This window comes from Manis javanica, chromosome 5 (genome assembly GCF_040802235.1).
Source record: "Manis javanica isolate MJ-LG chromosome 5, MJ_LKY, whole genome shotgun sequence".
Classification (NCBI taxonomy): Eukaryota; Metazoa; Chordata; class Mammalia; order Pholidota; family Manidae; genus Manis; species Manis javanica.
In genome coordinates, this window is record NC_133160.1 from 90,638,453 (window position 1) to 90,654,865 (window position 16,413).

The 16,413-nt window shown below is 38.5% G+C and overlaps 1 long non-coding RNA gene across 1 annotated transcript; it reads right to left on the reverse strand.

Annotated features, from left to right (window-relative positions):
* Positions 1 to 11,315: 11,315 nt before the first annotated feature.
* LOC140849379 (uncharacterized) lies at positions 11,316 to 12,228 on the reverse strand. Its single transcript, XR_012131112.1, has 2 exons — positions 12,036 to 12,228; positions 11,316 to 11,543 (listed from the first exon to the last, which is right to left on the reverse strand). It is a non-coding gene; the product is annotated as an uncharacterized lncRNA (long non-coding RNA).
* Positions 12,229 to 16,413: the final 4,185 nt, after the last annotated feature.

Genomic DNA, 16,413 nt, shown 5'->3' on the forward strand with positions numbered 1-16,413 from the left:
TGAAGTTTTACAAAACAATGTGGTAAAGAAATAGCTACCATTTATTTACCTCTGCTATATATAAAAATCAAAAGTTGTGTCAGTTTTTTCATTACATTCATACTATAAAACAGCCATTATCGCTGCATTTTGTAAGACTCAGGTAGATTAAGAGACAGCTGAAGGCCACAAGGCTGGTTAGTAACAGAATGATGTTGAATCTGCTTCTCTCAGAAGCTAGAGCTCGAGCACTTTCAACAAGTCCACTAGTTTCCAAAGGTGCCTGCCATTTTTGAACAAAAGAGGGAGAAATTTTGGAGGAGAAATGACATTAGGATTTCTACCTCTTCATTACAAACAGCATGACAGCCTATGTCAAATTTCTGCAAACTTAAAATCTCATGTTTTACAAATTCAAATATGATCTAACCTACGTGTTCAATCCCACTTTAGTAATTAAAAGATTTCTAAAGACTTAGCATATATCTCTGCCAAACCCCAAAATATGTGTGGTGCATGACTTAAAAATAAAAGTCATCATACTTCAACTACAGAAGCTGCAAACGACAGATAACAGATCTCAAGCTATTCAGTCTGATAAAGGAAATCAATGTGTTGTTAAAGCCCAAGATGTTGCAATTCTGCAGAATCCATTTTCTTGACTATATGTAGACATTTTTGGCTAAGTAGGATGTACACATTTATCAAGTCCTGGAGAAAAAAGCATACTTGCTCTAGAAAATGTATATTGAGGCATTTGGGATGGGCTGGAAGAAGGGAAAGAGAAGTCTAGGCATCACAGTGTGAAGCAAGCCAGTGGCATGGAGTTAACATTTAATGTATAATAGCAATTTCTACGAGGTAGACCAAAGAAAGTCTTGTCTAGCAAAAATATCTGGCCTAATAGACCATGAGGAAGAACTGAATTGTTTTTCTTGGGAGCTCTGTGTTTTTTGTTGACTGATCTTGTGCTCTCAGGAGTGAGACTACTGAATTTTAAAGACTAATTTTGTCTTCAGTCTCAAAGAGATCACTATAGTCACTTCTTTTCCTCCCCAAATTCTGATTTTACGTTTAGAAGTTTAAATGTTACCACAGCCTTACAAAAATGCCTCACCCAAAGAGAACAAAAATGTTATGCAGCAAGTTCCTCTGCATCTTAAAAGTAAAAGATAATTTGATACAAAAGGGACCCTGAACATCTTTAGTAAGAATTAAAATTTCTCTCATGAAATTACTTACCATTTTAATTGGTTGTATTTGCCTTAGTATGTCAAGTCCTGTGTACATCAAGTCATGGTTTCCTGTGACTATTCAGAGAGACAGTCTAATAACAAGATCCTATGTGTATCACTTTATATTTGGTGAGAGAATTGTTCTTGCTCTAATTCTATTATAAAGGGGACAGCTTCATTAACTCAAGTGGTAGAAATAACAAAAGTATCTAATATTTATTCCACCTGGACATTTCACAAAGCTGAATAACTCTTTCCTATTCAAAAATGCCTCTCCAGTGCACTTACTAAAATGAACTTTCAACAAAACCATTGACTAGAGAGAGAAGATAGCCTCAGCTGTGTTAAAACCTGATTTCCTCTGAGTACTAAATAGCTTCATAAATATTTCAGTACAGAGAGAGGAAAACCATTGAGATATTAGGAAGTATGGCAGTGTCTGCAGATGTAGGAACAGCCACAACTGATTCACTTCAACTGAGACTTACCAACTGTATATGAGGCTGTTGTCAATGCTAGTGATGCAAAAACTAGTAAAACAGTTTAAACCTTCCAAGATTGTGCTGGGCTTGTGGGTGAGATAAACACATGAAGAAAAATGTAAAGATAAGCTGGTAAGTGCTCTGGTAGAGGTGTGGAAAGTTTAAATAGATGTGACAGCTGCCACAACATCCCTGTTTTGAGCCTCTGCCATTTGTCCCTGTGGTAAGTGCTGGTGCCTATGTTAACTCATTTCATCCTCACAGCTAATGATGTGAATCAGGTGTTATGAAGTGCTATGAGTTCATTCAGCCAACAAGGATTTATTGAGTACATCTATGTGCTGAGCACTATTCTACACACTGAAAAAGACAATGGATAAGACAAAAATTTCTACTTTCATGGAATTTCTGTTGCCTTGGGAAGAAATAGAAAATAAAAAATGACTAAATCATGTAGCATATTAAAAGGTGGTAAGTTTGGAGAAAAATTGAAATACAATGTGAAGGAGAGTGATTGAATGCAGTTACAAATAGAGGGGGTATCAGGAGGCTTCCATGAGAAAATGACATTTGGGCAAAACCCTGACAGGAATAAAGCAGCCAGCCACAGCCCCACTGAGGGGTAGGGAGTTGGCCACACTGATGAAGGAAGGGAGATTCCGTACTATGGAAGTGAGGGCGCTGTTCACACTGATGATTAGCAAGAGTTAGCCGTACTGAGGAACAGCGAGAAGGCTGGGCACGTTGGCAAGGCCAGGAGCTGGCTGTCCACCTGAAGAAGGAAGCTAGCCACACTCAAAAAATAAAGAACTAGCTACACTGAGAAAGAGAGGGAGATGGTCACACTAACACCTGGAAAAAAGGCATTACAGACAAAGACATATAAGTGCAAATACCCTAAGGCAAATCATGCCACCCAGCAGATTTAGAGAAAGTAAGGAATGTGTGAAATGATGCCATTCCTGTAAAATTATATAGTGTACATGCAAGGGCATACATGAAAAAGTACTCACCAAGATAATAATGGAAATTTAATTCTGTATTGTAGAATTTCAGCTACTTGTCTTCAAGTTCTCTGATTTATTTGAATTATTTCCAATGGAAATATATTATTTTGTAACCAGAAAAAAATATTTCTTTATGGAAAAAAACTGGATTAGCGCATTTGTACTTAGTGACTGAAGTCCCTCTATACCCATTTTTTCTAGGTAACAACACCACAGTTTTAGCAATCACATTGCTCACTAACTACTTTAACTACTAACAAACTACTTTACCCAGGCTCTTTTTTCAGCTAGGCATAGCCATGTGAGTAGGTTTACCCAGTGATCTGTGATGATTGGCGAATGATTCTAAAGAAGTATCCTTAAAGGAAGGGGTATCATGGGCTTCTTTAGCTGTTCTTCCTGCTGCTAACCTGGAATCAGACATAATTGCACAAATACTTTCTTGGAACAAAAGGACAAAGGTCTTGTCCTAGATACGTCAGAGACAACTTTGTAAACCACCCTGCCAGCCCTTGATTCCTACCTTTGGACTTCTTACAAAGCAAGAATAAAATCTTGTGTGTTTAAACAATTCTTATTTTCATGGTTTTTTGACACATGCAGCTGAACCCAATCCTAGCTAATCTAGTATATAAAGCAGTGCTCCACCCATGTGTTCTTAATGCATGTTTACAATCCATTATGCCACAGATACCCCTGCACAAGGGAGGCAGATCTTGGAGAAGGAGACACTTGAGCTAAGTCACTGCATCTGAACTTGAGACAACCTTATACAGTCCTGCACTAGAGGAAATATTCAAAAGGTTATGGACCAACTAGAAGCAGTCAGAAAGAAGAGTGCTTACTAACAAGCCAAAATAATATTTCCAACAAACCAAAGCTTTCCCAGTAATAAGAGCAAAAAAATTTATAAAATAACTACATAAGAATAAATAAAAAAAAGTGTACAAGTTTATAAGAAGAAAACTATAAAACTTTAACAAAAAAGATGGCCTAAATAGATTTTCTAAATAAATAATTCTCACTTGAAAATTCATCACAATAGAAAAGCCTTGAATGTTATAAAAAAAAAACAAGAATGATAAAAAGGTCCCTCCCTACAATAACAAAAGACACTTAAAGGCTACAGTACTTCTGGATGCACAGTCCTGATGCAGAAATCAGCAAGTAGATTCAAGGAAGAAAATGCAATCTGAAAACTGATCCATATATACATGGATATTTACTTTATGATAAAGGAGAATTTCAAATTAGTGGAAAAATAAATAGTGGACTATTTAGTTATGTTTAATGATATTGGGAAAATATGTCCAAATTGAAGGAAATACAACTAGGTCTTCACCTCACTCCAAATAATAAAATAAACATCATAGTGCTTCAAGTTCTTTTTTTAATTAAGGTATTATTGATATACACTCTTATGAAGGTTTCACATGAAAAAACAATGTGGTTACTACGTTTATTCATATTATCAAGTCCCCATCCATACCCCAATGTAGTCACTGTCCATCAGTGTAGTAAGATGCCACAGATCCTCTATTTGCCTTCTCTGTGCTACACTGTTTTCCCTGTGATACCCCACACCATGTGTACTAAACATAATACCCCTCAATCCCCTTCTCCCTCCCTCCCCACTTGCCCTCCCACACCCCTCCCCTTTGGTAACCACTAGTTCATTCTTGGAGTCTCTGAGTCTGCTGCTATTTTGTTCCTTCAGTTTTGCTTCATTGTTGTACTCCACAAATGAGGGAAATCATTTGGCACTTATCTTTCTCTGCCTGGCTTATTTCACAAAGCATAATGTCCTCCAGCTCCATCCATGTTGTAGCAAATGGTAGGATTTGTTTCTTTCTTATGGCTGAATAGTATTCCATTGTGTACATGTACCTCCATTCATCTGTTGATGGACACTTAGATTGATTCCATACCTTGGCTATTGTAAAAAGTGCTGCAATAAACATAGGAGTGCATATGTCTTTTTGAATCTGAGAAGTTGTATTCTTTGGGTAAATTCCAAGGAGTGGGATTCCTGGGTCAAATGGTATTTCTATTTTTAGTTTTTTGAGAAGGCTCCATATAGCTTTCCGCAATGGTTGAACTAGCTTACATTCCCACCAGCACTGTAGGAGGGTTCCCCTTTCTCCACATCCTCGCCAGCATTTATTTTTCTTAGTCTTTTCAATGCTGGCCATCCTTACTGGTGTGAGGTGATATCTCATTGTGGTTTTAATTTGCATTTCCCTGATGATTAGTGATGTGAAGCATCTTTTCATGTGTCTGTTGGCCATCTGAATTTCTTCTTTGGAGAACTGTCTCTTCATATCCCCTGCCCATTTTTTAATTGGGTTATTTGCTTTTTGGGTGTTGAGGTGTGTAAGTTCTTTATATATTTGGGATGTTAACCCCTTGTCAGATATGTCATTTACAAATATATTCTCCCATATGGTAGGATGACTTTTTGCCCTTCACTTTTAGTCTGTGTATGTCTTTGGATTTAAATTGAGTCTCTTGTAGGCAGCATATAGATGAGTCTTGTTTTTTTATCTATTCAGTGACTCTATGTCTTTTGATTGGTACATTCAGTCAATTTACATTAGGGTGATTATCAATAGATATGTACTTACTGCCATTGCAGGCTTTAGATTCTTGGTTACCAAAGGTTCAAGGCTAACTTCCTTACTATCTAAGAGTCTACTTTAACTCACTTAATATGCTATTACAACCACAATCTAAAGCTTCTTTTCTTTTTCTCCTCCTTTTTTTCCCTTCTCCATTCTTTATATATTAGATATCATATTCTGTACTCTTTGTCTATCCCTTGATTGACTTTGGGGATAGTTAATTTAATTTTGCATTTGCTTAGTAATTAGCTGTTCTACTTTCTTTACTGTGGTTTTATTACCTCTGGTGACAGCTATTAAACCTTAGGAACATTTCCTTCTATAGCAGTTACTCCAAAATATACTGTAGAGATGGTTTGTGGGAGGTAAATTCTCTCAGCTTTTGCTTATCTGGAAATTGTTTAATCCCTCCTTCAAATTTAAATGATAATCTTGCTGGATAAAGTAATCTTGGTTCTAGGCCCTTCTGCTTCATGGCATTAAATACATCATGCCACTCCCTCCTGGCCTGTAAGATTTCTGCTGAGAAGTCTGATGTTAGCCTGATGGGCTTTCCTTTGTATGTGATTTTATTTCTCTCTCTGTCTGCTTCTAACAGTCTTTCCTTATCCTTGATCTTTACCATTTTAATTACTATATGTCTTGGTGTTGTCTTCCTTGGGTCACTTGTCATGGCCTGAGAGACTATCTCCTTCCCCAGATTGGCGAAGTTTTCAGCAACTACCTCCTCAAAGACACTTTCTATCCCTTTCTCTCTCTTCTTCTTTTTCTGGTATCCCTATAATGTGAATATTGTTCCATTTGGATTGGTCACACAGTTCTCTCAATATTCTTTCATTCTTAGAGATACTTTTTTCTCTCTGTGCCTGAGCTTCTTTGTATTCCTCTTCTCTAGTTTCTATTTCATTTATCATCTCCTCTACCATATCCAATCTGCTTTTAATACCCTCCATTATGCTCTTCAATGATTGGATCTCTGACCAGAATTCATTCCTGATTCTTGAATATCTTTCCATACCTCCACGAGCATGTTAATGATTTTTATTTTGATATCCCTTTCAGGAAGATTCATGAGGTCCATGTCATTTAAATCTTTTTCAGGGGTTGTATTAATAATTCTACTCTGAATCAGGTTCCTTTCACATTTCATGACTGTATGACCAGGAGCTCTGGTCCCTGGAGATCCTCAGCCCCTGAAGCAATGTCAGGGGTTGCCGTGTAATGGTATTGGTGCCTGGGGGGAGGAAAGAGCTGTTTCCTGCTTCCCAGCTACTGCGACTGTCTCCACTGCCTGAGCCAGTGGGCTGAGCACACAGGTATAAACCTCTATGCTTTGCATTTGCAGTTGCTGTAGAGAGATCTTCCCTCTGACTGGCCTAATGCCAGGGTAGGGTTTGCTGGTTTGCGATCCAGGTGGGGCTGGTCAGCAGAAAGGCACAGTAGGCTGTGTATCTATCACCCAGGGGGTCCTTGGAGCTGTGTAGTCAGCCAGGGAGCTGGGCACCTGAAGATTGTCTAAGGAGGAAGATTTCTTTTTCCTCCTTAAATATGAGAGTCTATATGGCAAAGCTCCCAACCTGCTAGGTAGAGTGCACCTGGACAATTTTGTCTACCTGTCCTCTCTCCTGAGCAGTAAGCTCTGTGCAATTCTTGCCCTGTAGCAGCCCTCTTGCTAGGGGCTTCCTTGTTAGGAAGTCTCTCAGACTACCCACCTTTCTTTTGTCCCAGAGCAGCTGGATATGGATCCCTGTTTTCCAGAAACAGCTGGAATCTCAGTCTCTCCAGAAATTCTGCCTGGCTTAGCTTTCCAACCCCATAATTATGATAGTATCATGCAAGCACCATGAAATGTAGGTTTGTGCTCCCAGAGCAGATCTCTGGAGAAAGGTATTCAGCAGTCCCAGGTCTCCACTCCCTCCCTGTTCCGTTTCTCTTCCTCCCACCGGTGAGCTGGGGTCGGGGAGGGGCTCAGGTCTCACAGAGCCACAGCTCTGGAGTGTTACCCCGTTCGTAAGGTCTGCTCTTTTCTCCAGGTGCATGCGGTCTGGTGCAGTCCTCTTTCCTGTTGCTCTTTCAGGATTAGTTATATTAATTATATTTTCATATTATATGCAGTTTTAGGAGGAAGCCTCTGTCTCACCTCTCACACTGCCATCTTTAATCCTCTCAATCCCCTGCTATCTTGAAGTTCTAAATGTAAAAGAACACTAGAAGAAAATTAAGGGAAAAAATATTATAACTAGAGGGCATAAAATACCTTTATAAGCAAGACAAGAAAGCCAAAATCCATTAAAGAAACAAATGTCAAATTAAATTATATAACATGTAGGGGCTTATTTCTGTACTCACTGTGCTCTTTCACAGATTTGTATCTGTTTTTGGAACACTATTATACTGTTTGATTACCATAGCTTTGTAATATAGTCTAAAATCAGGAAGTGTGATATCTCCAGCTTTCTTCTTTCTAAAATTGTGTGGCTCTTTCAGGTTTTCTGTGGTCCCATATGAATTTTTGATTTTCTTTTCTACTTCTGTAAAAATGCCATTTGAGTTTTATAGGGATTGCATTGAATCTGTAGATGTCTGTTGGTAGTATGAACACTTTAACACTATTAGTTCTTCCAAACCATGACGCAGAATATTTTTCCATATTTACTTCCTCAACTTATTTCATTAACCCTTTATAGTTTTCAATGTACAGTTCTGTCACTTCCTTGGTTAACTTTATTTTGAAGTATTTTTTTCTTTTTCATGCTACCAAAAATGGAATTGTTTTCTTAGTTTCTCTTTTCAATAGTTCATTGTTAGTATATACAAACACAGGTTTTTGCATATTGATTTTGCATCCTATGATGTTACTGAATTTCTCAGTTGCCTGATGCATAAAGTCACTTAGGATTTTTCTCAGATGGAATTGCTTCATGTGTAGCTGTATATTCAGCAAATCAGTAGGGGGAGGGAAATTCAGAGGTCTCCTTGGTCCTATGAGTATCTAATGTGGTTACTATTATTATCCCCATTTTAGAGAGGAGAAAACTAAGGCACATAAAACTTAAATAAGTTGGCCATGGCCACTCATACAGTAAGTTAATGAGCCAGAATTTGAATCCAAGCATTCTAATCCAGAGCCCTTAGTAATAACCTTTACACCAGGGTTTTTCAACTAAGGGGTGACTTTATCCCAGGCAATATTTGGCTATGTCCGAAGATAATTTTGATTGTCCCAACTGGAAGGAGAGAATAGTACAATAGAAGTCAACAGAAGCCAGAAATTGCTAAATATCCTATAATACATAAAACATTGCCCAACAAGGAATTATCCAGCCCAAACTTTCAACTCAATCATTCTTTGATAGATCTCAAATAAGACAAACCCTGCATACCAGTCTAGTTTCATACACAGGCACAGAGAATGAGTGTTAGGAGGATAGTGCTGGGGTTATGGAGAGGAAGGTGGACAGATCCAGCAGGGATGTAATATTAGGGACTGAAATTTTTTCTTCAGCAGATGGTTCTTAATAGATGACTTCCTCATAATGATGAGAGATTGCAAACAATTGTGCTAGCATTTAAAAGTCAGATGGGCCAGAAAAAAAAATGCATAGCATATGGACTATTTTTCTTTCATCTGATCAAACATAACAGAATGCATCCACATAAAACATCCTATTAAGAGAATTCATCAAAGCGGCTAACTTGGCACTGTGATGATAAAAATAAAAAGAAAATATACTGAATTTGGGTTTGATTTTTTTAAACTTTTTAATTGCTAATGGGGGTTCATGTAAACTTAGTTTCAAAGCCAATATAATTCTCACTGTCACTTCTGAGCATATAACATTTATTGATTTGTCCTCCAAACACAGAGGATCCCATGCAATTGGCATTCTTATGACAATATATAAAAACCTGGTCTGACTGAAGCAATAGTAGTGCAGCTCCATCTACCAGACACTCTCAAATTCAGATTCCTAGGTGTGCATGCAGGTTGAACCATTCCTTAGAAAATATTTCCTTTAATTTGTAAAAGGGATTTATTTAATATTTACCTTGTATTTCTATATTATTATTTTATTATTCATTCTCTTGTTTTAAGCAACTTCAAATCCTCATGGAATTATTGGAGGATAAATGCATAAGAAGAGAGGCAGAGATAAAAGTGATAAATTGGGAGTGGGGGACAAAAAAAGGAAATGAATATTTATTTGAATTTTATGGGTTTCTTTTAAAACTCTGACCAAAAGAATTGAAAATTAAATGATAAACATAATTTTGTTACCAGCTTTTATGAACTCTCCCAAAAAGGCAATATCTGAAGCAAGAACACATCCACATTTAAGGCTTGCAGATAACCCCAAATAACACGGTATGAAGATAAAAGATGGAAAGCCACCTATGCTTTCTGTACAAACTATATTAAATTAGTACTTCTGACTTTAAACTTCTCCTGTAAAACTATTTTAGCAAAATAAATATATATATTCCCTTTTTCCAGTGCTTACAAGACCCTCGTCTATTATAGGCATCAAAAACAAGAAAATGTATATACATATATGCACACACATACACACTTACAGTGAATTATACTGCAGAACATGCATCAGTAACTAAAACATCAAAGAACCCAGCTTCTTTACCCATTCTGAAAATATGTAACCAAACTGTAGTTTTGATTGAAACCATCCATTCAATGATTGTGTGTTACCCAGGGTCCATCTGAGTCCATCTCACAATCTTCCCTCTTAGCCTATCCAACACCTTTGGCTAAAAAACTGCCTGCCCTACTATTGTCCATTCAATTGGTAAGTATGTGCTTCTGTTGTGCACTGCTGGAAGCTTTGCTTCAGGAAGAAAGCCCTTTGAGTTCTTCTTTTATCGAATTGATCCTGGGAATAATGCCCCTGAAGGCACCTGGATAGCTTGATTGGGTTATAGGAAAGTAAAATCGTACAGTTTTAACTGAGCATAACTTTGACCCTATTTTTTGGAAGTCACAACAATACTTACTTGACATTTGATATTAATCACAGACATTGGAGACACAGCTCTGGAAGTGGGAATTGTCTCACTAAACACAACCCACCACTCATATTGTGTTGAGATGTCACACCTGTCAGCCAGCTCACACATCTTTCCAAGGACTTGCTAGGTTTAGTTTTCTCCCTGTCTATAAATGCAACATATGTTAGCAACATTCATTGACAGATTTCAGCAGTATTTTTCCCCTAGTCGAGCTGTTAGTTCAGTTGACAACTACAGGAATTTCTCTTTCGTCTTCAAAGAATTTAGAGCCACTATCAGAACTAGGGAAAAAGATCAAGGCAGATTGACAGCATGCCCATCAAGATTTTCTAGCTGCTGCTAGCCATTTATACAGATTGCCTGCCCTCCCCCAATCTCTCCAGCAAGTGGAATACTGAGGAAATATACCTGGATTTCATAGATGTAGATAACTAGAGGACACCAATATAAATAAAGTAGTGGTTGAATGAAAGTTAATTTTAAGTTGTCCAGTTAATTGGCGCAGGTAAATTTGTTATGGTTCATACACAGCCTCTTCAGTGACTCTCCCCATTATGTCTGGGCTGTGCTCAAGAAGCCCAAAATGTTGGGTGGTGAGCGGTGGCAGCAAAAAGCTAAGGACTAGATAGAGCTAGGAAGTATCCCCAAGATGCTTTCTTTAAATTATTAAAGCCACATAGGGAAATATAAGCAATGGTGAATAAAAACTGTGCTTACAGTAGATATAAAAGAAAAAAGTTTGAGAGGTTGGTATTGAAGAAAATTGTGAAAATGGAGTGAGGCAAATTTTGGGTTGAGTAGAACAAGGCTGTCAAGTATTTAAAGCCATAAATGCTAGACATGAAGCTGAGTATTCTTCTCAAATGAATCTTTGAAAGAGATTCCTCAAACAATCTAGGTATATATGGTGTTCAAAACCATTACAGTCACATAAAAGACAAGGATATAAATTATTCAAGACTTCCTGGATATGGTCTAAGAATAATTTTTATTTTACATAGATTATAAGCTCTCTGCTAAAGGGGCATTTCTCTATGAGAAAATGAGACCATGTTCAAGTCTGGTGAAGCTGAGGTCTGTAATGCATCCATCACAGTCGTGAGTTCTGTAGTCCTGCCCATGACCAAATAGGAGAGTCAAACCCTTTAGCCATCAGGATTTGCTCAGGCTTCACACTGCAGCTGCAGAAATTCACAACTGAAAAAAAAAAACACTCATCATGAACAGGGTCTTATGAGATCTAACCTGTGTTAAATCAAGAACAGAGGAAAGATTTAAAATTGTTTTCTTCATTGGAATTAACCAGAAATGCTCATTTCATCATAATATCACTTCATATCCTGGCACATCTCATTTATTCACAAAGTAAAAAGTTGAGGGATTTTTTTCCTTTTCATAAAAATTTAAATTAAAAAGACAAGGAGAATGAAAAGCAATTGTTTACATAAGCTACATTTTTATGTGACTTACCTCTCAGCTAAAACCATCGGATGAAACATTGACTCATCATCATTTTAAGGAAAACCGTTATTGATCTATACAGTTGACATAAATATAGCTGACATGAATTGGACATGAATTACATTATGCCGGGTCCTTCGAGGAGTATAGTAACTTAATAAATCTTCACTGGCACACTAGCCTCCTGTTCTTCACATACTTGTACCCTCATCTAATGTTAACACCTACCTGAAATAGAAGGAGTAAAGTTGATCTCCTAGTGAATGATGGTGTTGGCCCAAACTCCTAGGATCCTGTATCCGGCCAGTCCCTGAGACCACATGCCCTCGGCCTGGTCATACCTGGCAGGCTAATAGAGCAATGTTTCCTTCACACAGGGCAGGACTGCAAACTCTCAAGGACAGCATGGCCCACTCCAGTTTCACCCTTACCTCTGAAATGTATCCATCATTGGAGCATGAGAGGCAGCATGACTCGTGGTGATTAGGAGGCACATGGTATGATGGAAAAAGAACAGATCTGGAATCAGAAGGCAAGTGATCTCACTCCAGTCCTAACCCTTATTAGCTACATGACTCAGGCAAGGCCCCTCAAGCCCCTGTCCTTGCTTTCTCATTTGTAAATATGATAAGGATAATTTACCATACCAGGTTGCTTTTAAATGAAATAATATGTGAAAACATTTTATAAACAATGAGTCAATATACACATGTAAGAAATTAAATGTAATTAGCTATCAGAATTTAATATTTTCTGATCAAAGGATGTCAACTAATTTGCCTACTCCTACACAGTTACATTAACCAATTTTTGCAAAAGAGGTCAGTTAAACAAAGACCTTGGTCTCCTTGGTCAAAAATGCTTTAGCAGAATATTCTTCCCACGTGGTTGTAACTGTCTTGAGACTCCAGCGTACATTTGAGCCATGTAACACTGTCAAGATTTTGCATCTGCATTGATTTGTCCATGTTCACATGTTTCTCATGCTGGGTAGGAAGAATGAGGAATGACAAAAATAAATGCTGTTTCTTGACAGTTTCTGGTTTTAGAGGCCTCTTTCAGCCATATTTAACTATAGGCAATAAATCTCAGGAAAAGAACCTTCATTTCATTTTCACTTAGAAAATTGGTAAGCAATACTGATAAATACAGCTCAAATACAACCCCTGCTGATGTGGGAAGACTCCTGGCCAAGGAGTCAGAAAACCAGTGTTTGGACTCAGTTGTGCTAAAACTTAGTACATCAAGATGACACTTAAGCTCTATGGAATCTGCTTCTCCATCTGTTAAATGGAGGAAAGAAGGGGAATAGAGTTCAATTGTTCTTAACTTTTTTGTGTGTCATGGGTCTTTTTAAATATTAAAAATCACAGCCACCTCATAAGGAGGTAATGATATTGTCATTACCTTATTATTAAATCACTGAAGTGAAGTTTAAAGTACCTAAGTAACCCAAAATAAAAGTTGCACCTAAGCTCAGGGAATTCAAGGGTCCACAAAGGTGATCTATAGAAAACTTTAGGTTGACAATCTTGGAATTAGAGCATATAATCATTCTACTTACTCATTTCTTTTTAAAAATGGAGGGCACATATTTTATTTGGGTCACATATAAAACCATGGCCCAATGTGGCCCATTTTCTTGTATTAATAGATGAATAATTACCTACTGATGGATATACAGCACCACCTCCAGTGAGATAACAGCATTTCAGCATCTTTTTCAAATAATGCCAATGTTTCTAAGTAGAGAAAATGAATTCACTTTGGTGATATACAGAGAAGCTATTTCAGACATCCACATTCTCCAAAATGTTGCCCCCATGCATGATTTTTTAGGAAATAACTGGAGGTTGTACTCCATCAAAATAAAGAATTAAACCAAAAAGATCAAGACATGAAATACAAGAAGTAGGACCTGTACCACAAGTGGCAATCTCTTTGAAGGACTATAAAGTCCTTGGACTATGGCTAAGCAGGAAGGAAGACATGTGGAAACAGACTTGAAATTTACCTTATAGAGCTATTAGAGGACATAGGAAATCTTGAACAAAAACTTGAAGAAAGCCAAGAAAAAGAAAAAGAAAAAAAGAGGCAATAGATTTTCACTGCAAAAATGAAAGTTTTCACAGGAAATGCACTTAGCAGTGAATATTTACAAATACAAAATAATGAAAACCCTGAATATGAACTTAACCACAAAACATGCAGGTTGTGGGGAAGAACAAATATGTGTGTGTATGAAGAAGGGTATAAGAAAGCAAAATCCTCATCTTCTACTATCAATATATAATATCTATAACATAAAATATGATGAAATAGTAGTATAAGCATGCTATTAAAAATGTATAGGTCATTACTGGTAGCAATAGCTAAAGCGTGGAAGATGATTACAACTGAGAGTGGAAAATGAGATGGTGGGAGGGTAAGGCAGACCTTAAAATATTATGTGACTTCTAGAATTGTGTTCAATAAATACTTTGATAAAAATTCAACATTTACAATATAATAAAGGAGACTATAAAACACACAACAGTCCTGTCTGCCTCTCTCTGGGAGAAGTTAAATGTTGCTGAGATTCTGATTATCTTCAGTCTGAGGAAACCCCACCCCCTACCCAAGGTCATCTTTGCATAAACTTTTCCTCCACCCATTGGTACATTCCAAACAGCACTGGAACTAAAACTGCTTCAGGGTCTTTCATTATGTGTCTTTAGTCATGATTAAGAAGTAACAGGAGCTTCTGGGGGAACAGATATCATCATTCCATTGCAGGTAATCATTTTGACTAAAGAATTTAGTGCACTGTTACGGCAACATTGTTGAATCAAGATGAGTTGTGGGAAGCCCTACTTTTGTCTTCTCAAGTTCAGTATGGTTTGTGCTTCAAAAGCCATAACTCATTACACTCATTATGTTGCCGGTAGGCAATCCACACAACTTCTGAATTTATGTTCTCTAAACTAAAAGCAAAACCACATACCAATCAGGAAAACCTGACTAGAGATATATTGAAAATATGAAGTATCCCTAAGGCAGTTGGTTGCTAAAAGGAAACCTTCTAAGTTACTACCAACTACTCAAGGTTCAACTGTATTGCTGTAACAGAGTGCAGAGAGCATCAAGAGTCAGGAAAAAGAACTAATGACACTTAACCTGACTACCTAGAGCAAGAGCCACCAGTTTTTTTTCTTGTGTAAATTACCCGAGGCTTTTGAGAAATGCGCCTACCCTAAGTTAGATAACTAGAAGTGGGCAACAGCCTGGGAATGCCTGGGGATGTAACCCATGATAAGTCACGTAGACATGCTTGGGTAAGCAAGAGATAACAATTGAAGCGGGCAGGCAACTGGCGCGTTCCCTAAAAAGGTTACAATGTTTCCCATTGGTTACAATATAGAGTGTGTTTTAAACTATTAGTTGTAGAACTGCACGGGCTTTGCTGTAACGGCTGTGAAGATCCTATATAATCAGTACCCAAAGTTGCTTCGGGGTCGGCAGCTTGGACTCGGCCTGCGTGTCAGGGGAGGTGCTGTCGACCCCAGCTTGCTGGCTGAATAAAGACTTTGCTTGGATTTTCATCTCTGTGTCTGTGTGTCTTTTCTCTGGGAAACCCCGGAGTCCTGGACCCTAACATTTGGGGGCTCGTCCAGGATCCATGCGGCTTCCCTGAGAACAAAGGACGGCTGGAGGTCCGGATGGGGCAGTGTAATTCGAGGGTCGCCCCCTCGTGTCTGCATAAATCCATTATAAAGTGGGAGTCGCCATCCCGTGTATGGTCTCGGGTTAGTGACCCCGAGTGAGAGAGTCCGGGTTGGTTGTCCCAGCCCCCAGGTTAATGACCCTGGGTGAAGTCCAGGTGACTAATCCTGGCCCTAGGGTCTGAGTGACTCGGCCTTAGGAAAGCAAGTCCGATCGGTAGGAACCTGGCGCCCGAGGAGGAAAGGATCGAGCTCGTCACCCTGCGGCAGTCCGAGTGGATGCCTTTCAGGAGAATCACGAGAGTTTTTGAGGATCCTGAAAGTGGTGAGGGTGGTGCGCACCAGAGTGAAAGAAGGACCGGTCCGAACGAGTGCGATCAGATGTGGTGTGTGTGCTTGGTGTTATCATTGATTGTTTTATTGTGTTTTGGTTTCGGTTTATATTTTTTTTTTGCGCTTCTCATTTTAAGTTTCCTTGTTCTAAGGTTCTCCTGCTCTCTCCGTTCCTCCTTTCTGCCACTACATCATTCCCCATGGGCACGGGTCGGGCAGTTAAGAGCCATTAGGGTGCCCGCCACTAGAAGACTCCCGTGACAGGATAAGGGGGTCACAGCCGCGAATCCCAGATAAATTCACGTCCCCCACAGAAGAAAAACTGTGCAATGACAGGCACCCGTTCACAAGCACATACAACAGTCATCTTGTTTGAAGTGGCATCTTCATCCTTCGCCTTGTCTCCCTCATATTCTTTTTCTTCTTCTTTCTCACTATGGGTCAGACTCCGGCTACTCCTAAGAGTCTGATCCTTTCCCATTTCCCGAAGGTCAAGGAACAGGCCTTAAATATGAGCCTTGGCATCAAGAAGGGTAAGCTCGAGACCTTTTGCTCGGTCGAGTGGCCTTCCT